Below are 27,129 nucleotides of genomic sequence, written 5' to 3'. Positions count from 1 at the left end.
TTCTATAAACACGATAGGATTAACCAAATATAATTTGTTTATCCAGTTTCGATACCTCTCGTAAATAATAAGTACAATAAATACAAACGGAAAATATTTGATCATATGTTCACTTATATTAAATAAACTAAAAAAATACATAACTTCTTAAAACTAATAATAATATAATAATTGCAGTCCTGTGAAGGCACAGGGGATCACTAGTATACAATATAGTCTCGATTAAACGATTTAAAAACATTGAGAATAATAAAAATATATAAATCAACCAAACAAATACAAATAATATGCATATTATATTGCATGTGGAATAAAATGCAGCACTTCCTTAAATATGAGAAATTTTAGAAAATCCACTCTAAGGTTATAACTTTAAAGTCTAGGTCCAAAAATTTGTTTTGAGTTAACACAGTATTGTACTAAGCACATGATAAACAACATTTTAATGGGAAACCTGACAATACTCGACGGGGAAAGAAGAGAGAAAGAACTAGCAATGCACTTATTGCTAGTACTGTACCACGCCAGGTTAATCTCCATTGTGGGTAATTATTTATGAACACGCCACTTTTGCTAACTGATCTGACTTCATGCTCATCCTATTATCTTTCACTGGTGCCCCGCCAGCGTATACCGTTAGCGAAGACGGTTGCACCATTCCACTATCATCCATTTAAAGAATATAAAATATATCTATGATATTTTAAGAAACATTAAGTATAATAATAATCTCAGGACAATTTACACAGCGCCCTCTAGACCCAAATTAAGCTAGCTAAAGCGTGTTATGTTTACTAGAAAGCAGATACAGATACATAGATTTTTTTTTCAGATATTATACATAGAAAACACCCAGACCGATACAAAACAATCATACTCATGATTTGTATTCACGTTTGTGCCGTGCGAGAAATCGAACCCGCGATCATCGAAAGCGGTGTGCTAAACCGCGAGACCACCGAGGCCATCAATAAAAAAATAGATAAATAAATGTAAATGCCAACCGGTGACAATATTAATAATATTATGAACAACACATTAACATTTTGATTATGAACCTGCTCCTACTCGACGACTAATGTTAATCATTTCACAGACGCTTCCGTGTCGGACATTATTATCTATTAAAGTAATCAGCAAGTGTTAAAACAATAATAATTTACCATTAATGCATTTTACGAAGATTGTTTTTATAATTTAATCCCTTAGCGATTATTATTTCACCGTAATTAAACTTTAGCTATATATAAATAACGTGGATATATAATACACAGCGCCATTTCATCACATAGTAAGCATGGCTTATTACTCTATAATAGATGCTAGGTCATAAGACTGCCTATTGTAATCTACATCACAAAAGACAGTCTTCTAATGCATTAAAGAGTTAATAAATAAATATACAAGCTCTACTTGTTTTGCTTACTTCTGAATTATGGATTACTATTTTGTATTTAATACTAGACAACTCATGCTCATATATATAAAATACACACTAAATATATATATATATATATATATATATAATTACACCTAATCTTTGGATTAGGTGTAATTCTATGTATATTTTGACTAACATGTCAAAACAAGCAGTCATATATAGTATATGAATATGTTTGCATTCTGTGGGGACTGAACCCGCGATCATCATAAGACAATGTGCTAATCTGTTAGACTACAGAGGTTGTCAAATTCAATAATATAAAACAACAAGTATACAAATCTAATTAATATACCTAAAGAAGTATGTAAATAAAAAATGTCATGACTTATATGACAAATGTCACAAACACCTAGACCGATACAAACAATCATACTCATAAAGAAAATGTTTGTGCCGTGCGAGGAATCGAACCTGCAACCATTAAAGTAAGGCGGTTTGCTAAACCTCCGAGAGCATCATTGCCGGAGTTTTGGGATTGCGTTGATAATCTAGGACTACGGCGCAGCGGCAATATTCCGCCCTATAGTTGTAATAGGGCAGGCTTTCTCTCTTCCTGGTTAGGAAAATAGAAATTAAGTCTACGTGTATACATTGACTTAAAAAATATTTCTTCAGAATCTCTTCCTAAGCAAATTCTTTATATAACGCTTATTCGATAACTGAAGTCCGCGCTACTTTAAGCGGCCTAAATTCTTCAAAGAGGATAATTACTGCGCCGTTAATTTATATAAGCACCTTTTGTTTACGTAAAAGCTTGCTTGTCCCAACAAACCTTTCCAAAGGGTGACTAGTAAAAAGGTTAGGTTATGTTTACGAGACGAACCTAAGTAATTTAAATGTAAATGTTTGTTTATTTGTTACCTGCCTATTAGCATTGTAAGTTGGTCACAGAATATGGAGATTTCTTTGTGATTTTTTTAAATCAATGATAACAGAAACACCTATATCGACTTTGTAGAAAGTTAGAATCCGTTTCACCAACTTCGACATGTAGAAAATAGTTTCGCCGGCTGTTTCAGTTTCAATGATGTGCCTGAGAAATGCCAACGAATGTATCTCGGACGTCACATGAAATATAGATAAGGTAGTTAGCCCATCGTGATTAATTCACCAGGAATTGACCACGACGGTTTCCAGAGGGGACTGAACAAGACCTAAAAGAAGCGAGAAAATTATTACTATTGACACATGACTAAGTACGAGAATTGAGTCATGTCTTAATCTTGATATTAATAATGTTCTGTTCGATGCACATTAAAATTTAGCACTATTGTATTGCAAAAGTAGGTAGTTAGCAAGATACTCAAGAAAAATGAATGTAACGAGATTTTTTGTAAATATTGTAATCATATTTGGTATTCTTGATACTATTTTGGCACAGCTACCGTTTATTTAATTTTCCAATGATCATTATCATTATTTTTCCAAAATTCATATTTTTTCATCCCACTATCAGTAAGATTGTGTAATGACACTTGTTAATAAACCTAAAATCCATCATCATCAACCATCCTTCGATAATGATAATTCTATTGCGGATTCCCAAATATAACTGAAATAACAAATAGGTAGACAACAAATTATCATTCAGCATACTCGTATATCCGTGTAAAGCCACTCGTATGAAATATATCCCCATAATCGTGCATAATATGTAATTCTAACCAACATATAAATAACAAAGCTAAGCGGAAGGCCCATGATGTACGATGTAGGTCCCGAACAAGTGATAGGCAGAAAACCTATCTGGGTATCACGCGGTTCTCTCTGGAAACCATCGCGATAAATTTATCATGATGAGCTAACTGACCTGACCACATGCACATCTAATCATCCTCCACTGGTGCCCCGCCAGCGTAAACCGTTAGCGCACATATTATTGCCATAAAGCAGGTTGATTTTTATACTGAAGCCCGAAATAAAAGACAAGAATAGCAATAAAGGTTCTTCTATTTCTAATCTGTAATGGATTTAGTACGTGTGATAAACAACTTAACAGAATTTCGGTTGAATGTAATGTAAACATTGATAACAATGCGAAATAAAGCGATAGCATTACTGCAACTGAACAATAACTAACTAATGTGCAAGCATTGTGATGGACTAAAATATCATACCTCTATACCTTATAATTTCACTGCCTCGCCCTTAAAATCTTACAAAACAAGTTTCATGGCATCTAAAATAGGTAAGACAGAGATACCCCGCTCAGACAATACTTTTTTTCGAACTATTCTAATGCTGTTGACCACCTCTGGCCTTTACAGCTTCACCGAACAATAGGGAACGAATACAGATGGCACATCCAAATCCGCGGAAGGATTTATGGAGCGGCAGAAGGCCTCCTGCCTGATGGATACGACTTTAGTCTGAGGGCATCGCTAAGTGTTCGAACTTTGGCTCAGGTATTTGTAATTACGATCCTCGTTTAAATTGGACTGAGGACCGAAAGGAGAGTATTATTACTGTAAAACTAGCTCCCTTATAAGTTTCTTATATAGCCATATTAACTATTTAACTTATATGTCATTGACTTACGAGTTATCTTTTTTATTTTAAAGTGACAAAACACTAACAGTTTATAACTTGGGCCATGCCGACCATCGCCTTGGTAGCTCTTCACGGCTGAATCCAGACGGTGAGAAATTACTTCATTAACCAATTACCACGGCGGCGGTTGACGATAATTATGCGGAGATCTGTTGCATTGTAATACTTATACTTTGCACTGATTCACGTTCTCGTTATTAATCTATACCAAATGTGTTGTAAGTATATCTTAACTGTAACAAACCGTCTTCGCCCCTTAAATAATTCCAAAGTCCATGAAATTTTTCAAAAGACCCTAACGGTCTATTCTAAGTAATAGTATCAATAGAACAGATAAGGGTGTACATAGGCGAAAGCTACCAATTACCATAAATCTGCAGTCAGCTTTAAAAAAAAATAAGATGGATTAGTTTGTAGTATATTGTATGGGGAAATTGTGATATATTGCCTAGATGAGCTGGTAGCAATATCCTTTATATAGCCAATATTAGCCTCATCAAGTCACAGCTATGGGCGAGTAAAAGAAAGAAAAAAGAAAAGAAACTTATTGTCAAGTAATAACAGGAAATTATAAAAAATCAACTAACAATTAAACTATACGAAATTAAACATATATGTTATTAATTGACAATATGGTCCCATACTCAGCATATGCATACACAGCTGACTGTCACAGTGCTGTCTTAGAGAGAGTAATAGTAGTATTAACATTGGTAAAATAAAAAATATATAGTCCTACTATATGCCTACGTCATTATACTACATATATTATCACAACCATGTTAACAAGTACAACAAAACCTACAATATATACTACGTTAGGGTTGCCAACCCCAAATTTAAAAAACCAGGATTGAAAGCGTAATAAACCAGGACTATCCAGTTTAAAAACAGATCGCAGTAATAGTTTTGCAACACTTATATTAATATGTAGTAAAATTCAAGTAATTAATATAAATAGGGTTTTAATAAAAAGTATTTTACAAAATTATACTGCTGAAAATCAGTAATTAAGAGGCGCGCATATTTTAACAATCCAGTACGCTGGCAAATAACTATTCAGGACTTCACAGGACACTTCAAAAACTAGGACATGTCCTGGGAAAACAGGACGGTTGGCGACTCTATACTACGAACTCTATACCCGTAAAATATGCGGTTTAAACTAAATTATGATCTATTTCTATCCGTTTAAGGTTATTATGATTTGGCCCAACTTCGGTATAATAAACTAATCTTATTATATAGCAGCGATGGAGGTAATTTGGTTTTGGCGGCATCTATATAAATACTTACTTAGTTAATAAACTAAGTATGTCGTTTGTGAAGACTTAAATATCTTTTATTAATAGGGTTTACGCGCCGATGTCAACTTTAATAAAGCAGACCGTGATCTATAAATGAAGGAGAGGGGACGCGCAGGATGATGGGTGACCATTGAGCCCTTCATTCCGTTGACAGATTAGACATTATGATCACGTAATCTATTATTTCATCAATTTTTACCTTTAAACGGTAAACTATGAATTATATTACTAAACTAGATTCTAAAGTAATTACTTTAATATAAAAATCATCGAAGATCGCCTAATACCTTAGTAATATACTTGACGTGAGCATACATCACAGACATATAAATGACAAACGTGCATGGCAATAGTTGTCCATGCATAGGATTTTCATTTAATGTTAGACAGTCAACTATATACATACGTATACAAAGTAAATAAACTGGCTTTTAAGAAAAAACAGCGAATTTCTTCCCAGTTCTTCTCTATTGAATCTTCATACTGAAACTGTACGGCAGGGACAAAAATACCTATATTTAAAAACTAGACGTTAACATGCGGCTAAAATGTCCTATATGAATAAATTATTATTGATTTAATTTATTTTTAAATATATTTATTAGGTGAATTTTAATTGAAAAACTAAACAACATAATATTGAATAATTTAAACTATAAATAAGATAAACATAGACACGACATAATCGAACCACCTAACGCCATCTATGGATGCTTTATTACAATATCTACGAAATAACAGACGCGTGCGCAAGCGATCTGTTCATATCTCAGCTGATTCAATATAAACAAAACACTACACAAACTAGATGGCGTTGCTCACACCAAAATATAGCTGAAGTAGAGAATTCAATTGGAACGGAAAATATGAAAGTCCATCTGTACATTATCTATTACTCGTCTGTATGCGACAAATGTTTTAAAACTACATATAAATTAAATTTGTATGACTAAAATATAAGACACACATCTTGTTTTGATTTATAATTGTCCTAAACTAAGCCAAGTAGGATTTAAAAGGATTAGTCATAATTGAAAGCGAATAATTAGACAGACATAATCTTGCGTCTAGGGGAATCCTGTATTCAACAATAGGTTTATTCAATATTATCTTTGTACAAAATGTACAATCAATTTCACTTTGCGACCATAATTATATCGGGAGTACCGCAGTACATTTTCCACAATTACTTAATTTTATGATAATTTTAATCAGAACGGATTTGGCTTCCATACCTTTTATCGTTTAAATGTATATTATGCTACTCTAAAATTATTATATTGTGAAGTACAAATGATAAAATGTAAAAATTAAAATTAAATTATGGCATACTAAAATATTATTTATTCCAATTTACTTTTTAAATAAAAATATGGATTGAAGTAAGTATAACCTTGTGACATTCACCGTATTTATTATCCCTGTTTTTTAATTATAATTTCAACTCATTTTAAAACTGACATGTGGTTTTCTAATATTGAAATATAATAGACATTTTGACACTCTGATAGTTATTTTTATATTCCAAGTCAAGTTACCTAACACTATTTGTTTAATAATCATCCTTAAATATGTATTATGGATTTGCTTAGAAGTCTTTACTAGCGTCTGCATCCCAAATTTCTTTTGTATAATCATCAAATCTTTAGGGTTTTCTCGTCGTAGCCTTATTATTTAAAAAAAGTATTTTAACAGAAATTAATACTGATCCAGTATATCACGTTTACAAGTTACATAGTTTCACAGAATCCATAAAAGCTGTACTAGAATTCCCAATAGTTTACTGTGTTTACATTACGGCCGCTCTCCCAATTTTACCTGACCTGACGGATGGAAAGTTTTTAATTGATTTCAGTTATAGGAGTCTTGTTGTTTGTTTGAGCTTTGCTCGACTTCAATAGTTGGGCTCGATCAATATTGATATTGTTAAAATTTTACATAAATTATTGTTATTGTTTAGTGTTGTACGGTCTCGATTCAAAAAATCTGACATATGAATTCTGAAATACTTTTATTGGACTCGTATCATATTCGCAACATAACGATAGATTAAATAATGTGTGTGTAGCGATTCTTGTTAATTATTTTATGTCTCGTCCTTGTTAAGGTTTATTTAAATTTAGTTAGTTAGTTTATTCAAAAGAGCAACACGCAAGTGTTTTTCTCATTCTCCTTGTGGTGAGTCTGCGTTATGAATAGAAATAAAGACTATTCAAAAGAACTTATATTAAATTTATTCGAATAAATATTATTTCCATTTCTATTATGTACCAAAATAGCCATGTTTGGTGAAAGGTTTTTGTGATAATTTTTAACACTTTTAATCATACTTAGTACCCTTATTTTACTTGGCATAAATTTTGTTTGTCTTCGGACACTCGCGTAATAGTTGCCCCACATTCCTCAAGAAAGTGCTTACTATTCCGCAATTTGTGTGGTTTCACGGTATTCAGGCACAATTTCTCTGTAATTCAGATCTGTCTCAAGACTGTCAGTCGTGTCGTCAGAATGAGCGCCAACCTTCAGCAGGAGGAGCGCCTCAAGAGTAAAAACATTATCAAAATGCGTTTATGAATATAGTAGGTATATAGACTTCGTACAAAGTAGTAAAAAGTAATGTGTCTGGTTATAACTTCAAATTAACAGTTTTTCTCTAAATGCATCTGAAAATGTATATGTGATTTCAATAATATTTTTTATATTCTTCCTAATCTCTGAAACACCTGGCCCTACAATATTTGATAGCAATTTCTCGCACATCTCGCAGGACACGTCGTCCTCTCGCAGATTCTTAATGTTATAAGTAGTAACTTAGACTACTTATAATTTAGAAGTATTAATTATTTTAAAAGAAGTAAAAATGCACGCAAACAAAGTCGCGGGTAACAACTAGTTTTTAACATACATATGCGATCTGTTCTAGTCGAGCATAACAAAAGAATCTATTATTGAATCGGGGATGTCAGAAACAAGACAATATACTCGGTAAGCATGATACGAATTAAATCTTATACATAAATCTAATCTAGCCTATTCTTATTCCGACCCAATTAATGTTACGCTCGTACTGATTGCCTATACAATTTTAATGGGCTCGGCTCTTGGGATTCTTTAATTTTTATGGTCTCCTTGATGTTTCATTTAATTGACTTGTTCAACTTCGCTAACACGTTAGTTTTATTTTTGTTCCACCTATGTTTCAATCGAGTACGTTTGTTACCTTTGTAGATTGCAAAGTAAGCAGGTCTGCAATAGTGGGCATGATTTTTATTTCAGTTACAAAGGCGTTAGTAGACAAATAATATAAAATTGGTATTTTTTCTTGCATACAAAGAATAAATTTTGCTTTACGTAGTTTATAAGCATTTGAATTAACTGAATCAAGTATTTGGGGGAACGCATTTATAGAGATTATTTAAAACCCTATGTGACTATTATTGTTACATTATTTCTTATTAAAAAAATGGTATGACGTACTATAGCTTCATTGTAAATTAAAATAAATTAAAATATTTCTATCAGGAACAAGCTATTTGCTCATAACTTAATAGGTTAGTACCTAAACAATACTAAATAATTATTTTAATTTTTTTATTTAACCATATTCTTTTTCGTCAGAATATAACATCAAAAAACCAACATATGTACACTTGTGTAATATTTTTGAAGTTTGTACAATATGCTATGAATAGTTGCTGTAATTAACATCCCGATAAATGGACAAACACCTTCTTACCATTTCATCACAAAAGTAGTCTCATAGAAGAATCTCTTAGAAGGAAATCGGTTATAGTCTAAAATTCTGAGGTCCATGCAACATTGGACGATTTTAAGCGACAATTAAAAGACTCGCTAATTGCGAATAACCTCTGAAATAACCTTACTTACCGACTAAATTTAAATCATAAGTTCATTTAAATGGGCGTATTAATAGCTCTTATCTATAATTGAACTTTGGTTATTATTATATAATATAAGATCTCTCTTTGAGATTTTACGGTTCGGAGGAGCTATTGTTTTCTAATCCTAAAAGCTCTGCAGGCGTATGAAGTACTTTGAGTATTTACTTTAATTAACTAAATAATCCACTGTATCTATTTCTTTATTCATTTTTATATTAAGTAAACTTTTTAATTTGTTTATATTAATATATACACATACATGTTAATATTAATATATATATGTATAATATTTACTTGCAAATAAATTCAGAAGCTATTATTTATCGCAATTTCGAGCACCATTACTTTCAATCAAAAGAAAATATACACAGCTATGTTAATTTCGTTAGACTAAAGTAATTTTAAGCCTAAATCAACAAAGGGTTAAAACTATCAAGTTAGTAATGAAATTGGTACAGAAGTTCCTGTTCATTTGCATTCAAAATATTAGATCTTATCTTTGGAAAATAATCTGAAACAGATTATATTATTCTTGTCATAAAAATCGAAGCTCGTTTCAAACTTAAGTAAGGGATAATATATTCCTGGTTGATTTAATTCTAAATAGTAGTGTTCAGTTGAATTAAATTTCTTACTCATCATCAATCATTTGATTTGTTACTAATTACGCTTCGAACGAAACTTTATATTGTTATATAAATTATTAATTGTATTAAGATTACGTAAGTATACACTTACGAAAATTTAAAGGGAAAGCTGTGTAATTCCCGGGCTCTGGTATATATAAATCTTGAGTTCTGAGAATTATAAATAATAATAATAATTTCAGGACATTTCACATAGTGCCATCTAGATCCAAGTTCAGCTAGCTTGTATTATGGGTACTAGATACCTGATACAAATACATAGATATACATTTTTTCGTAAATACATACATATTATATATAGAAACAATCAAACCGATACAAACAATCATACTCATGAGTACAAATGTTTGTGGCATGCGAGGAAACGAACCTGCGACTATGGAAATAAGACTAAACCGCTAGACCACTGAGGATTATAAAACTATCCTTATGCTTAGAATATTCTAAGTAATATTAAAAGAGCAGTCAAACGTATGGGTTTCTCTTTGGCCTATTTTACATCATCCAAGAATATACTATATACAGTTTCGTCTGCATAGGTATTAGGTATGTTATAGACTGATATCATCTGTTTCAGCCACCAAGCAGCATATAATACAAATTAAACTAACAAAATCCCCAATGTTGAGTTTTAATGCGACCCGCCGGCAGTGAGATAATAGGAGAAGGAAATTGTTACAACAAATACTTAAGCGTTCTGGATGTATGACCTCGCGTGTATATCATTGCACAAAATATTCAATCAATCGTAATAACATTTTACAAGGTGCCTGAGATTACATCAAAATGTATTGATGCACGCAATACTTCGTTTACAGGGTACCGTATGGAAATGTATAAGCTTATAACTGTTGATGCTAAAGGAGGGGAAAATTTATACAATCATTCCATCTGTCAGGGTGATACTGTAGGTTTCGCCTCCATGGTAAATGCGGTAGTTACCTTTCACATTTTAACAAGGGTAAAAATGGGCTGTGCGTGTATCCATTTTTTACCACCGTAAGGGTCGTAATAGCCTTAAATAAGTCTTTCTGTGTTCTCTCTTTTATATTTATGTACGACATTTTACTCTGAACTATATGAACCGATTACAATCTGTTTCTAAAGATGCTTAGTTAGTGTAATGCTCGACTGCGTATTCAAGGATCTTACGAACATCTCTGGTAGAGTACAGTCCTGGGTGATAATTGATATATTCTTTATTGCACTCTTAGATACAGTAATAATACTGATTTAACAAATGCTTAGTGGATATAATCGTATAAAGTTTGTTAATTCTTCAAGTAACTGTCAATACATCAAATCTCTTGTATAATATTATAGCTGTAAAATTAAATGTAATTAAAAAGAAATAAATTTGTTTCTACCTGTGAACAACCTTGTTCGCAGGTAGAGTCGAATTTAACTATTTATAAAATTAATTTGAAATACACTACAACAGATAATAAGTGGAAACACATATATTAATATTTAATTTTGTTTGATTTGTACGTTTGGTTGTTGCGTGGTATCGTACATATTTTCACTCGCACTTGATCGTTTTGTTACAAATTCACGGAAATATGCAAATTGTGAGTAATAAAACAAACAGCTATGCACACTATCACGCTATCACGAGCATCGTTTGAAATGGATTATGAGCAAACTCTCAATTCTACTAATATTATAAATGTGAAAGTTTGTGCGTTTACTCAATCACGTAAAAACAAACAGAAACAAACTAGCTGAGCCCTTCGAATATGAATATTTTTTTTGTTTATTGGAATAAAACAAAAATAGAAAGAAGAAAGATTTCATTTATTATGTTTGTTTATATTCGATAAACAAAAAATAAAATAATGATTTAAAGGATTGAAAGCTACATTATCAGAGAGCAATATATATTGCATTCTATATGAACAACTATATGTATCTACTGAACTTGGACAGTAGGGAAAAAATATGATAGATATAGAAATTTGACGTTTATAAGCGGCTAAAATGTTTTATATGAATAAATGATTTTTTAATTTGAATTTGAATGAACATTGCCGCAGGAAACACCTGATATAAACTGAAACAATTCCTTCTGTATGTCAATTCATCTAGATTTATAAAACTGACCCATCTATTTGCATATTTATTTTTGCCAATATACTGAATATTTACCATACTTTTTAATGCTATAATTTTAATATTAGCGTCAATCCAGTCAATACGTTGGGATACTTTTACTTGCATTCCTAATAAGAATGCGTTTGCGCAGTTTCACTTGGCATGCTCGCAGCATACCAAGCGTGATTTATTGGTAGCGTAGCGACGATAGATTTGTAAAACCATTTACTACATAGTCGATCGACTTCAAACACGACGAGATTCTGATTTCCGTTCTTTTTAAAAGATCAAGTAAGTAAATTTATTGGTACACCTTTGAAAGTAAGACGTAATCTCCATTTTGCATATAAAAAACATGCTTATCTTTGTATATTTGGATTAATTAGGACATAATCATTAATACTATGAATATGTGATGTATTGACTAATTATAATGTAAATAAGACTAAGAATAATAACCCAGAATAATTCACGCAGCGTTATAAAAATAATAATCCAGAATATCCTGATGAATTATCCTGGGTTATTATTATTCTTATTTACATTATAACTTGACTTTTAAAATAATATAATAAATAACGTTGAAAAATTAACACAGCGTCATCTAATCCCAAACTAAGTGGACCTTGTGTTATGGGTACTAGACAACCGATATTTTCATTTTGTAAATAGATACATAATACACACAAAGGAAACACCCAGACCAACACAAACAATCGTACATTATGGATACAAATTGTTATACTTTCCGAGGAATTGAACCTGCGACCGTCGGAAGTAAGGCGGTATGGTAAACCGCTAGACCACCGAGGCCATCAAATATACTAGTTTTTAGCCGCAATTTCCTTCTGGTTACTGTTAACTATTGATTGACAGGGATTAAAAGTATTATAGCCTATGTTCTTCTCAGTCGCGCGTGAGTTTGAGTCAAGTCAACAAAATAAAAACAATCAGCTTTGTTTTTATTTTTCCAATTTATTTTATGTAATTAAAATTGCAAAGAAGCTGAGGCTTCACCTGATGGTAAGTGGTAACCATTGCCTACATATATACATGAACAGCAGCAAGGAACTATGTGACGCCCATGTTCTTTAAATTATAGAGTTCAGAGTACCCTGCAATTTTAAAGTTCCATCAATCGAAACTGCTCACAAAGCTGCTTGATAGCTGAACGAAATTACACTAAGATATACGTAAATGTACATCAATAAAAATTTGTAGGCCTTTTATGTACAATAAATACAAATAAAAAAGTAATGCAATGTCCGCCACTGTGTCAGAAAACTAAGTCCTATCAAATTCGGTCGGATAGTAACCCTACCAACTGTACTGTCACTATAAAACCATTTTCAATATTTTCTTTACTAGTTAATTGATAGCAGTTCATTCACGGGCCCCATGCTTGGCAGTCGGATCACGTTGCTGTAGAATGATTAACGACACGCGCATGGTCAAGCAGGAGGCCCTTTGTTAGTTTAGTGACTGTATTAGAGTTCATATTAAGAACTTGATGTTGACTCGTATATATATTTGACGGCCTCGGTGGTCTAGTGGTTTAGCACACCACCTTACTTCCGATGGTCGCGGGTTCGATTTCTCGCACGGCATATACATTTGTGTGTCTGTATTCATGATTATGATTGTTTGTATCGGTCGGTTTTCTATGTATAATATGTATGTGTTTACGAAAAACAAAATCTATATTTTTGTATCAGTTACCCATAACACAAGCTAGCTAGCTTAACTTGTGTTTGGATTGCGCTGTGCATTTAAGTAAATAATACGAAATAAAAATAAAAGGAAGTAGATAAAAATATTTAAATGAATAAAAAATATTTATCAAACAAATTTACATCCAATGTTCAATGTTTTTTATATTGGCAAACAATCTGACGGTACACAATGAAGTAACCATCGCCTATCATCATCTATACATACGTTGTTTTGAGGTATAAGTTCTTAATACCCGTACTTTATAGTTTCACTACCATATCTCACCCTTCAGACCGGAATACATTTTGCAAAGCAAGGTGTTAGCGGCAGAATTAGGTGCGACGGAGTTCCAGTTCCCACGCAAATAATGACGATAATCCTTGATAAATTATTCAGAGTACTCAAATCTAAACCTTTGGGTTTACTTAGTTGATTTAACTACATTGGCCTTACAGAAGGTTGATACTACGCAAACTGCTATAACTTATGCATTACTCAATGAGTACATTATAACCAGGTGTAAATTTAACAAAGCCACCCATTTCATAAGGGCATTAAAATAAAACTCTACATATGTCGAATGAACAACATGTCATCTGGATAATAATTGCCCAATTCAGTCACACTTAACGAAAACCTTTAAAAAAATTGACATTCCACATGCTATTTGTGAGTATGGACATGATTAACTGTGATAAAAAAAATTGCATGTCATCACTATACTACGTATGTGCCAAATTAAATGACGATTGGTTAAGCCGTTAAGGCGTGAAAGCGTGACAAACAAACAAAGAAACTCGCTTTCGCATTTATAATATTAGTTACGATTATATCTTATTTCTACGGATCAACTAACTCCCATAGTTAAAATATTATATTGTATTGAAAAGGGGAGTAAAGAGTGGAGAGCATAGTTAATAATATGGACTAGTGGCTCCATTTCTTTTATACTATGTAGGTGGCAAATGAACATACGGCAGATCTGGTGGTAAACGGTTACCGTAGCCTATAGACGCCTGAAACATCAGGGTTGTCACGTGTGCGTTGCCGACCCATTACTATCAATGTAATCTCCATATGATCTTAACCGAAAACTGTCGTCCTTAATTCGTCACAAAGACTTATCTGATCTTACTTTATCCTCATATTAATCGTCTTTCACTGGGCACCAGTAACCCTTACCAACTTACATTAAAATAGAATAGAAATAATCTTAATTGACATGAACTTAATGTAAGTATTTAATTTCATTTCTTCCGGGCTGAAATGATGATAATGATACAAATAAAACATTATTTATTTACTCCTTTTTTAAACAACCTACATAGAAGTTAAAAAGTGGTAAGCGTGGGTACCTTTGTTTACCCATTTCAAGCGTCCAGCAGTTTGCTTTGTAAAGCTTTGTTTCGGAGATAAGACAGTGAAATTACAGTGGATACCTACTCGTGGAAAAGGCATGCAATTTAACAAAAGATGAGTGGTTTTACAGGTGTCATAGAATAGTGTAATATCTATATTGCTGTTCATGCATATAAGCAAATTTTACCACTTACCATCAGGTGGTCAGATTTTGGTGGTCATACTGTTTGCCATTTCAATGACAATATTGAGAAGTGGAGTTGAATTCAAAGCATTCTATGTTTAAAGTCAGTTAACACAACTTTTACGTTATAAACGTAGTTGAAAGTGGGTCATAATAGTAACCCAGAAAACTCAATTACATGGTGGGATATGGTTCATATATGACCATTACAGATCCATGGCAAATGATCAGTAGTCACGACTTCCGATACACGTTCAATACATAGAAAGTTGACTACGTGGTTTTACAACCTTCTGTTTCGAAAGATTCCTGACTCTATACCATTGTTTCTTTCTACAGTATAGTGTGCAAACGAGCATTGGACAAACTGAGTAAATTATTTGTGAATTTTCGGTTAATTATTGATAGTCATTGCAGCATGTTTGCCATTTGTAGCATGTTTTATTTGGTCAACAATGTTATTTAAATTAATAAAATAAAGTTCATAACTGAAACAGTAACAAATTAAAAAGAAATACTGGTGTACGCCATAAACTTCACACAATGTGTGTATTTACAAAATCTGTATGCTGCAACAGTGCAAGTAGGCCTATGCTTTTGCTCAGAGAGCAAATATTGATGATGAAACTGTAGCCTGCTAGGTACGAATGCAAAATAGGTATGGAAGGACAATTTGTTTATAGCATGACTTACGAATTCTGTTCTTGGACATAATAATAATAATAATAGCTCAGACCCATTCACACAGCGTCATCTAGATCAAGCTAAGCAGAGCTTGTGTTATGGATACTAAATCAGCGACACAAATACATTTTTTTTTTCGTAAATACATACATGTTATACGCAAAAAATCCCCAGAGTGATACAAAACTCATGAATACAAATATTTGTACCGTACGTGGAATCGAACCCGCAACCATCGGAAGTAAAGCGGTGTGCTAAATCGCTAAGACTACGGAGGCAGTTTTTAATGCAGTTACTCTTAATTCCAAAAATAAATTAATGCTTCCCTTAAATTGCTATCTTCAAAATTTAATTCAATTTACCTTTAGGGTCCTTCAATTTTCTGTATACAAACTAAGACCTAAGTATTAGCAAATAAAGTTTATAATTGAATGGACTTTCACACTGCAGCACCGTACAGTTGCAGCGTCTCAAGTATCTCATGTCAGCACTCCATTTCTCTTGATAAATGTTAATGGCGCCGTGTACGAATTCGTTTCTGTTACGCGAGCGGAATACTCGATGCATTTTACATGTGTCGAGTTGGAAATCATGCGATTTGAGGATTAATATTAAAGACTAACTTCTGCACGCGATTTCCTCTGCGTTACCATGATTGACTTAATAAAAACTTGTAATATACCTAACTTTATTTCATTGTATAACAAAAACTTGTCTATAAGAAATTGCTTTTAGCAATAAGGGCGACATATGTTAAACAAATATATGCAAAGTGTGCTTTTGTATTTATGTTCCAGATGGTAAAGTTATATTATTGTTACATAATTACAATAAAAATTATGTCGTATTTTAAAAATTACCAAATACTAACTTCTGCCTACTACTTTGTCTGGTTGAACATGAGTAAATCGGCTTAGAGTAGCCAAAGTCCTTCTTCATCCTAAATACGATCTATATGACAAATATATTATGTTAACTATGTAGGCGGTAAAGGCGAGAAAAAGTAAAAAAGAAAAAGTAACTTCCGCATTTATAATTCGGACATAACTGTAACCGACGACTTCGTCTGCATAACCTTTCATCTCCTATTTCACCATGTTCCAAATTATTTTTCAAGATAAAGGATAACCTATGTCGGGAACAGCAGCGTCCTCAAATTTATCTTGACAATATATTAAATAAAGATTAATTCAGTCACATAGTCGTTAAAATATAACAAATACGCAGACATAGATACCTTCGAATTTATAATACTAGTAGTTAGAATTATACAACTTTCAATCAAGACACATAAACACGCTATTGTATTAGCTATTACTACAGTAGTATTTAGTCATATGATATTACATCACGCATCATTATGCAAATGCAAAATAAAATTATGTTTACAACTTGCATTTTGCTAAAAACTTTAAATATGAAAATCGTGATTATTAACATAGTAATGGAGATCTATATATTATAAAAATATATCTCGTATGACAAATTTGCGAAATTTAATTTTTAAAAAATCCTTGTTTGTTACCTCTTTGCGTCTGGACGGTACCAAGAAAGCAATTATCGCAAGAGACGTTCATAGTATATAAAATCTTTTTCAGGTCTATCAATATGTCCCGATCATTCAAATCGTTCGGTCAATCAATAATCGACCATATTAAAACTAGGAAGAGATAAATCAGTAGGAGAAATAAATCTTTATTTAGTATACCTCTTTATTTGGAAATAAGGCATAACATAATTTTTGTATCTAATAAAATATTAACGTTGCGGGAAACTCGATTAAGCGAATGAAATATAAAGGGCCATGTGTTGAACAAAAGCGTCGTGGGCTCATTAAAAATTTTCATCGTTTTTGTCTAAAAATACAAGCGAGACGTTGCCTAAAAGAGAACTCTTGTTCTGTTTATAATTCATATTCAACTTTGGTGGTTATGTGTTTTCAATGGCAAAGGTAAACATTCAAAGGTGACACAGAGGATTTTGCGAGCCTTGACAATTAAATTGTACTGAGAAAACATTACATTTCAGATTAGATACTTTTTATGGAATAGCAAATAAGCTGACAGCCCGCCTGGTGGTAAGTTGTAACCGTCGCCTATATACATGTAATTCGCTACGGGTATGACGTCATTGTGTGACAGCCATAGTACCCCTCCTGCGCTACCATTCCGGAGAACAACGATGCTTCCGTACCTTATAATTTTATCTAACTATAACATTCAAATCATAACTAAAATAATCAATGAGAACGTTACTTTATTTATTCATTAGTTTTATGAAGTACACTTAGTACTTGGTATGGGGAAGGACATATACTTCTTTAAATTTGTTGCAGGATACGTAAATAAAGTCGCATACATTAATTTTACAGGCTTAGTAAAAGACTTACTAAGCCAAAATAAGAATACTCAGGAAACTGAACCACATTTCCCAAAAAACAAAGTTGAAATCTGAGGATAAATTTTGAACTTCGCATACTAAATGGTTAACGTTACCACGCAGTTTGTACGGAAGTATTATAAATGATTGCTGTTTTGGGAATTTTGTTTAGTTTCATTAATCAAATACCTAAATTGCAAATTTTTTACAGAGTTAATCGTAAAAGTTATACTTTTTATCTTATAATAATATTACATAATGCCAATTAGTCCCTAACTAAGGCTAATAATTTCTACACCTCCTATTTTAGTGGTACTAGACTAGTAGATCTAGAAACAGTGTTAGTATAACATATATCATAGTATAGAAACCTATACTATACCTATACAATCTTATATACAAAATTATCGTGTCACAATGTTAGCCTATTACCATACTCCTGCGAAACGGCTTGACTAATTTTTACAAAATTTTATATGCATATTCAACAAGTCTGAGAATAGGCTACTATCTATTTTTCATACCCAAGTGATAAGGGTTGTCCATCCCTAACATTTTTTTTTAATTATGTGGATAATTTTTTTTATTTAAAAAAATACATACTAGCCTAAATTTTAACCCTTCTATCACCAACCCCTATTTTTTAATAGCGATTTTAATTAATAATTAACAAAACAACGTTTGCGGGGTAAGCTAGTAATGACTTGTACTAATATATGTACGCGTAAATATTTTTTATTTTATTTTCCTATATTCGCAATAAAGTATTCCAAACAAACTGAAACTACGCTGTTGACTGTTTTTTTAATTAAGTCGCATGTAAACCAGCAACAAGTTTACATGCTAGCTATTAACCTGCGGGAGACATGTACGTTTTCAGGCAAATAATCCTATTATATCGTAGAGGAAAATTATTTTGAACTTAATTTACATTTCTCTATATTGTGAGTTTTGAATAACAATATATACGTATTACGCCTATTCAGTTTTAAAATCTCATAGGACTAAAGGACAGATATAAAAAGTGGGTATACCCATAGCCAACGTGCGTTCTATCATTTAATCCTAAGCATATATACTTAAATACTCTTACATATTACTAAATTTGAACAAACAGAAAATCCGAAATGTTTAAAAAAAATATAATACAGTAATAATTTACCTATAAAAATCTTCTTAAATCTCTTTTAAGTTAACACATGAGTACGTTAATTTTAGTATTTTTGCTAACTTTCGAATAGAAAATCAAGGGCAGAACTGGATAACTTTAAATTTGAAAGGTTTTGCTACTTTTAATATCTAGATCGACTGTGTGCTTCTAACGTTTGAAAAAAAACAGCCAGTTTTCATTCACGTGAACGTAATAGGATTACTAGAGCCTTTTGTTATTAGTTCATATTGAAAAAAATCCTGATCTGAATCTCATTTAAATTCGAATTACTTGCAACGAAAGAATGCCGCACATTCTTTTACGAATCATCTTTTATTCTACAGAGTAGACTTTGTACAAAGCCGTCTGTGTAACTGTCTGTCCTATTTCTGCCGCAAAGTTACTTTCAAAATTGTGTTGCGTTTAAGATTTGGCAGTGAAATTGTATTGTTTGGCATTCCAGTTATATATAAAAAAATAAAAAATTGTGCAATTTGCTGTCCGCAAATTAACTGAAAATTTTCGACCATTTTGTCCTCAACATTTCCTCTCGATGTTATTTCTCTAAAGTTAATGGTTAATTCCCTCAAACAATTACATTCAATAAACCCAAATTAGCTAATTAGATGTTCTGTTCCTTTCATCAGAGATTTTTTCTCAACGGTATAGAAAGGGACAAAACACTAATAGCCTAAAATGGGATAGGCAGAAGTTTCATTTCCAGTGTTCTTATATTGATATCCTCTTCTACATATATTAACATTAATATAGACGATACTATCAATGTAAGGACACTGAAAATGTATATTGTATCTTTACACAGAATAAACAAAGTCGTCGCCGCTGTGTGTTAACTTATTACTTTTAAATTACGCAACGGATTTTAATGCAGTTTTCAGCAATAGATAGAGTGATTCAAGAGGATGGTTTATATGTATAATACATGCGTGTTATAGAACTAGGCGAGACTTTCAAAGATTTGTAATGCATCCGTGCGAAACCAAGAGGGGTCGCTAGTAAAGTATGAAAAAGCCATCATTTCAATGGAACCTTCACTTTGTGTATACCTTTAAGGCTTCATATTGTTTCACTTAAAAAAGGAAGTTATTTGTCTTACATTTCTTTATTCTTTCTGATCAAACACGTGTTACATACCGAGATGACAAAGGCAGCTTTAAATTTCCCATGTGACTGCGTCAGTAAGAGCATATTACGACTGTAAGAGCACAACGCTACAGAATTATACTTTACTATCCCGCCCCGGCAACGCCTATTGTTCACAACGAGTTTTATATCTATTAATATAATACAGAACCCATATAATTCAGAAATAATGTATCGGATAAACAGTGAAAGAATTTCTCTAATAAGTACAGTGAAGTAGTTCCGGGGTTTACTTTCTGCAAACCAAATCCGCTCCTTGGCTTTATATTATTAATATAGACTGGTCATTTTTCTCCGCAAGATAATTTTTTATACATACATATATATAGTTTTTAATACAAATACTAAAAATCACGGGATCCTATCACGTTTTTTTTTATCAGTAAAAATAAGATGTGGTTAGATCCCAAGATTTTTATTAATTATACGTACACAGTTTTTAATAATAAAGTTGGCATAAACATGTGCCAAATTTCATGACGATTGAATCATTAAAGTGCAAAAGGTAACGAATAAACTAACTCACTGTTACATTTATTAAATTATATAATGCCTATAAAGATTTAAGACTTGTTCATTTTATTGAAAATTATATACACATTATCTTTCATCCATTGATATATTTAGTTTACGACTTAACCAAATTAATTTTAATTGATGATAATGTGTTCTCGTCGTAATCAACATAATGAGTTGTATTTTTCACTCATTAAAATTTTTATACGTTGGGGCATTTAATACCGTGCGATGAATTTATGAAAATTAGTATTGAAGGAAAAATATAAAAAAAAGAGCGGGAGGGGAAGATCAGGTACAGTTATATCAAGCAAATTAAAGATAGAATTAGAGTCGTGTCGTATCGACATTTAAAGAGGATGATGGAAGATCGTGGGAAGTGGCAAGAGCTCCACCGATAAGACCGTGACCCTTGAATTATGAATAAATAATTGAAATGAATTAATGAATTATTTTTTTAATATTCTGATTATTTTCATCATATTTTATTACAATGTAAAATGTGATATTGTATGTTTATCTATAAATAAAGTAATATCAAATCTATCTATTTAATTGTAACAATAGTAAGTAGTTGGAATTATTCCATTTGTATGAACTAAGTTAAAAAGCGTATATTCTGGATATTGACATGTACCTAAGTAACAGTCTATTCCTTCCAGTAATTTATAAGAGTAAATTTGAAAGCACGATACTATAGAAATATTCCTTGTAACGTTTACCACGTCTTTCACTTCTAATCTTCGCAAGAAGTACCTACAAAGATATTCAAGGTCTATTTGAAGTGCGGGTTTCTAAAGCCTAATCTTCAAAGAACATATTCTCTTCGAGAACATTCAAGTGAAAAAAATCCGCCCGCACCATTGGTTTGAGAAGCGCAAATTAGCTACTTTCCTGCATTTTCAGTATACAAATTAAGTATTAACCAGGAGACGGGGCCTTTGCGATGATATTTTAATCCGTTTTTGGATATACGGTGACCTACATATGCAGTTTCGTGTTTGATAATAGAATACTGGTATTTACTGTTCGGTCTTTGAATGAGGTTACAAAAATACTAACAGAATGTTGGAATGTAGAAAGCACAAGAAAGGAAACTGTCGGAGTAACTATTTTAATGAAAATAGTTAGTTCTCATTAAAATCTTTACACTAATATATATTTTTATGTAAATTGAAGGGCAAACAAGCTGATTGTCTACCTGATGGTAAACGGTAATCTCAGCCTGTATACATGAACAACGCTACGGGTATCGTCAACCTTCGCCCCGTGAAATAATTCACATGCTGATATTACAGAGGAGTATGATATTATCCTACAACTGAAACACTACTTACAAGGAAAGCTGCTTGAAGGCAAATGAAGAAACAGGTGAGACTAAGGTCGCAATCTCTAAATAATGTTGCATTTGAATTTAATGATATGTCTCTTTATTGTTAAAGTCTGGCATACATTGGATTATCTTTTGCTGTTAAATGGGTAAAATAAATAGCTTTTATGCAAATTTAGAAATTATAATAATAATATTATAATACTCCTGGACAATTTACACAGTGCCATCTAGTCCCGATTTAAGCAGAGCTAGTGTTATGGGTACTAGATAACAGATATAAATACATAGTACATTTTTTTAGTACATTTTATTTTGACATACGTCATAATGTATATAGAAAACATCCTGACCGATAGAAACAATCATACTCGTAAATACAAGTGCTTGTACCGATCCCGCGACCATTGGTAGGAAAGCAGTGTTCTAAACCGCTAGACCATCGAGGTCGCCAATTATTAACAATAACATCTACTGAACAATTGACATGATAACAATTTGCTCGGTATATTGGAATCCTACTTGGTGAGATGAACCTACCGTCATCTTTGGGATTAGTGTGATTTATTATCGACTTTTCTATCACTGCAGAAATATACACAATTAGAAGTATAAATGGACACATAGTGTTTTGGCGTCCACAGAATCGTTGAACCCACAACTTTTCGATTTAAATCGTGGTTGTAAACTAGGCATCATTATTAGGTTTATTAGCGTACTCTTTATCTCTAACCAAACAAATTGTCGATCTCAGTCGTGGTGGTAAACCACAAGGTATTGACACACTAATTTAAATTTGAGATCATAATTTAATATGAAATGATAAGCCTTTTTATTATAGAGAGAGCCTTGAGAAAAAAAGATCATCCAAAGTGCTGCTTCAATATAATAAAAATAATATTAAAGATATAATCCGGTGGATATAATCCTCCGGGGAGCAGTGAGAACTCGTGAACAAGTCTCAATATGCCTAATAATAAAGGACTTCTGAGGATCATAAATACTTGTTAGTGCATTTGAGATACAAATTTTGAAATAAACACATAAATGTTTTATTTTTCGGTACGTTTTGTGACTATGACGCTGACCGCGGGATGCTTGTGTCAATTTAAGTTTTGTTTTTCACTAGTAACCACGAATAGTGTATGAATACTCATTTATCTGTGGTTTGGTTCTACTAATATATAATTCTATTTTTGTTTTGACAATTAACTATCATATCCCACTGACCTACTTATTTATTTCACGATGTAATAATTTTCCCCTGAATTTTATATGTATTATAAATTTTATTCCTGACACAAAAACTATACATACATTGGAAAAATATACCCGACAAGCACATTTGATGTATATAGGTATATAAATAATAGAAGTACTACATTTAAGCAAAATAAGCAATTTCAGTTTAGTACATTTATGTGAAGTTATTTTTATAAATATTTTTCTGTATGCAATTTGAGTTATTATACATTATTATTATTTGAAAAGATTATTATATCAGTCGAATCGCATTCACGTGCCAATTATGTTACATTTTCCGTACGGTAAACAAACAAATCCGGTGTATAGAGGTCTTAAATCCGGCCATATACTCATAAGCTGCAAGCTGACATAATTCTGTGGAGGCGCGTCACATCCAAACAATTTTATATAAATTGTACTGTGACGCCGCGGGCGAATCACGTTCTCATAAGGAATTCGCTTCAATACACTCAGGGGATTAAAGACTTGCGACTGCTACATAAATAAAATATTATCGTCAGTATTCTGTAGTAAGTAAAAAATAAATTTAATAATAAACTAATACACTTGAATACTTCTTAGTATTCATGGTAATCAGTATGTTAAAACAGACTACAAATATAAGAACTAAGGGTCGTTTCATCAGTTGATTTTCTTGAAATGACAAATAAGCTAACGACCTATCTGATGGTAATCGTCGCCTGTACACGTAAATAGCACTACTGACATCACGTTATCATGTGTATTCTATTACCGTTAATATGATGTTTTTCCAGAGGGCTAAGACGTTATGTTTCTTATACTGTAATTGCATTGCTGCCTACCAAAACACAGATTCAAGAGCTGTTTGGCGTCTGAAATAGGTCAGAGAAATGCAGACTTTACTACTACAGAAAACTGTCAGGTTTTTACAATAGTATTCATATTTGATAGCTAATCTATTTTGAATTTTTAATACAGCAACTATTATATATATATTTTTTCTACGTAATACAGATAGACAGTTAAGAATTTTTATTTATATCTTAGTTGTACTAAAATTGTTGGAAACTACTTTATATACCTTTTTTATTGTCTATATTTTTATAAATATTATATTGTTTTTATATGACATAAGTCATTAATACACAATTATTTTATGACTGTACCGGTGCTGTTTTCTTTGCTCGTCGTCTTGGTCTCCATCATTCACAAAGATATTAATAAAAAAATTTATCTATCTGTCTGTATTACGTAGAAAATAAGAACGTTTATTGAATAAACATAAAACATACAATAGGATTGAGTGATTGATTGATGATATTTCACCTCCAATTTAACACCGCGCGTAGGTGTACAGTGGGGTGCTGTAAAAATATTATTGTTCCTAGGGGAATATTTTGAATTGGTTATTCAATAGGTAAATCATTTGTTTGCTCCAAAAACTCAATTACACTATTCTCATTACAGATAAGATTATATATTTTTTATGTATGTATTTTGAATGGTCCACCTGGAAAATAGTAAGCGTTCCCTTTAAACGTTAGGACGTTTCAGAAGACGTTGTTATGCCTTGGTATACCGTTAAATATATGACGACCTAGATGGTCTAATTAAACTATTCAATTATACTTATGAATACAAACATTTGTATTCATAAGTATAATATTATATATTTTTTATGTATGTATTGGCGTTCTGTGAATTGTCCTGTCTATATATATATATATATATACTATATCAATACACAACTATACATAATCATACCAATGCAGTACCCATGAAAACAATAAATACTTTTGCGGAAATCGAACCCTGTTCGAATCTTAAGTTGGGGTACTAGCACCAAACCGCTAAACGACCGTTATCTTTAAATAGAAGCGATTTTTACTATTTAAATAACATTAACAAATAAATATCAGGTGGGTAGAGAAGTCGGCTGGTAATTTCCTAAAGTAAACCCATCAAGTCCGTCTCGTCATGGGTAAATAGACTGCAGAAAATACATTACCACCTGACGTTGTACATATAAAAACAACACGTATATATAATATGCTCGCTCTATTGTTTTCTTACGTGGGCGCCTCCTGAGGTCACTCAACTTACAAGTTGGATAAAGGGCTAGATTCTCTAGTGCAGTGGTTCTTAACTGATGGAGATATTCAGTGAATAATTAATAATTAAATATAACTTATTCTTTAATAGTTTATTTCAACCTTTCAAACACATCACTATCAGAATCCTACTATGTATGTATTTACCAAAAATAAATATTTAGTACTTCTATCAGTTGTCTAATACCCATAACACCAGCAATACTTAGCTTGTGACTAGATGGCGCTGTGAATCGTCTAGGGTTATTGTTACTATTATTATATATTATATGTTATTTTACTGTTCCTAAAAACCTTACTAACATGGCGATGGATTATATTTATTTCCACCATTGTGCCTAATACGGTCCCTTAATCCATTACATAATACATATCAATACGCAAATGAGTAAACAGTAGCAAATAAAAAGATTTCAATTAAAATTTTGAATTTACAAAAATTAAAAAAAAAAAATGTGTTCCTCTAATTGGGCCTATGTTTAAACGTGATGGAGTATACTTTCTGTCTAATATTAATCTTACAATCATGAGGATATTTGTTAAATTTTCAGTCAAGGTTTGGACAAATGTTTGAGGGTTACATACAGTATCTAATTATATACCTTTCTAATAGGTGTTCTTTAAAACTCATATAATTTATATTTATACAGATTATATTACAAATACAATAAATTTTTTAACCCTTTTTATATTTTTACTACGGAATGCCGCGAGTTTTTATCTAATTTAATATTTTTTCATTTATTCTTTTGGTCTCGCGGACCACAGTTTGAGAACCACTGCTCTAGTGCAAATCTAAACAGGAGTATTTGAAGGCACAACAAACAACTGGTCACACCACTCCTACTTATTAAAGTGGTTTTTAGACGTTTTAGACATTTTACATTGATATGTAACTGCATAGCAACCGTTCACCATCAGACGTGCCGTATGCTTGATTCTATGATGGGGCTTTAAATAAAATATTTGTTATTTAAAGCCCCATCATAGAATCAAGCATTTTATTATGTTATCTTAAAATTTAAAGTTTTGTTAGATATAAGTTAAGTTATGTATTTGTACTTATATATTGCATAAAAAAATTGATATACCTACTACTCCGTATTAGTATATACATTTATAATGTAAAATTGTTTTAGTACTAGAGATTCATAACAAAATGCTTATATGCTAAGAATTAATATAACAGATATTATAATAATAATAGCAAACTTGTAAGAATAAAAGCATGTTCACCGACCCAATCTCTAATTGAACAATACCAGTAGTCAAGTAACCAAGCATTGCAGAGGTCACTTCCATATATAGATCGCAATAAATAACCTTCCGGTTTTGTGTAAACTGTCGTTGTGGACACGACTTTATTCT

General features: G+C 31.9%; 1 protein-coding gene across 3 annotated transcripts in view; it reads right to left on the bottom strand.

The window, feature by feature from the left end:
• Positions 1-27,129, bottom strand: part of LOC131851368 (IQ motif and SEC7 domain-containing protein 2) — a 212,462-nt gene that overhangs the window by 113,019 nt on the left and 72,314 nt on the right. The window lies entirely within an intron of this gene.

The sequence above is a fragment of the Achroia grisella genome, unplaced genomic scaffold (genome assembly GCF_030625045.1).
Source record: "Achroia grisella isolate CSIRO2021 unplaced genomic scaffold, CSIRO_AGI_Agris_v1 utg1174, whole genome shotgun sequence".
In the NCBI taxonomy this organism is placed as follows: Eukaryota; Metazoa; Arthropoda; class Insecta; order Lepidoptera; family Pyralidae; genus Achroia; species Achroia grisella.
Note: the sequence above shows the minus strand (reverse complement) of the source record. Positions and strands in the feature narration are given on the sequence as shown.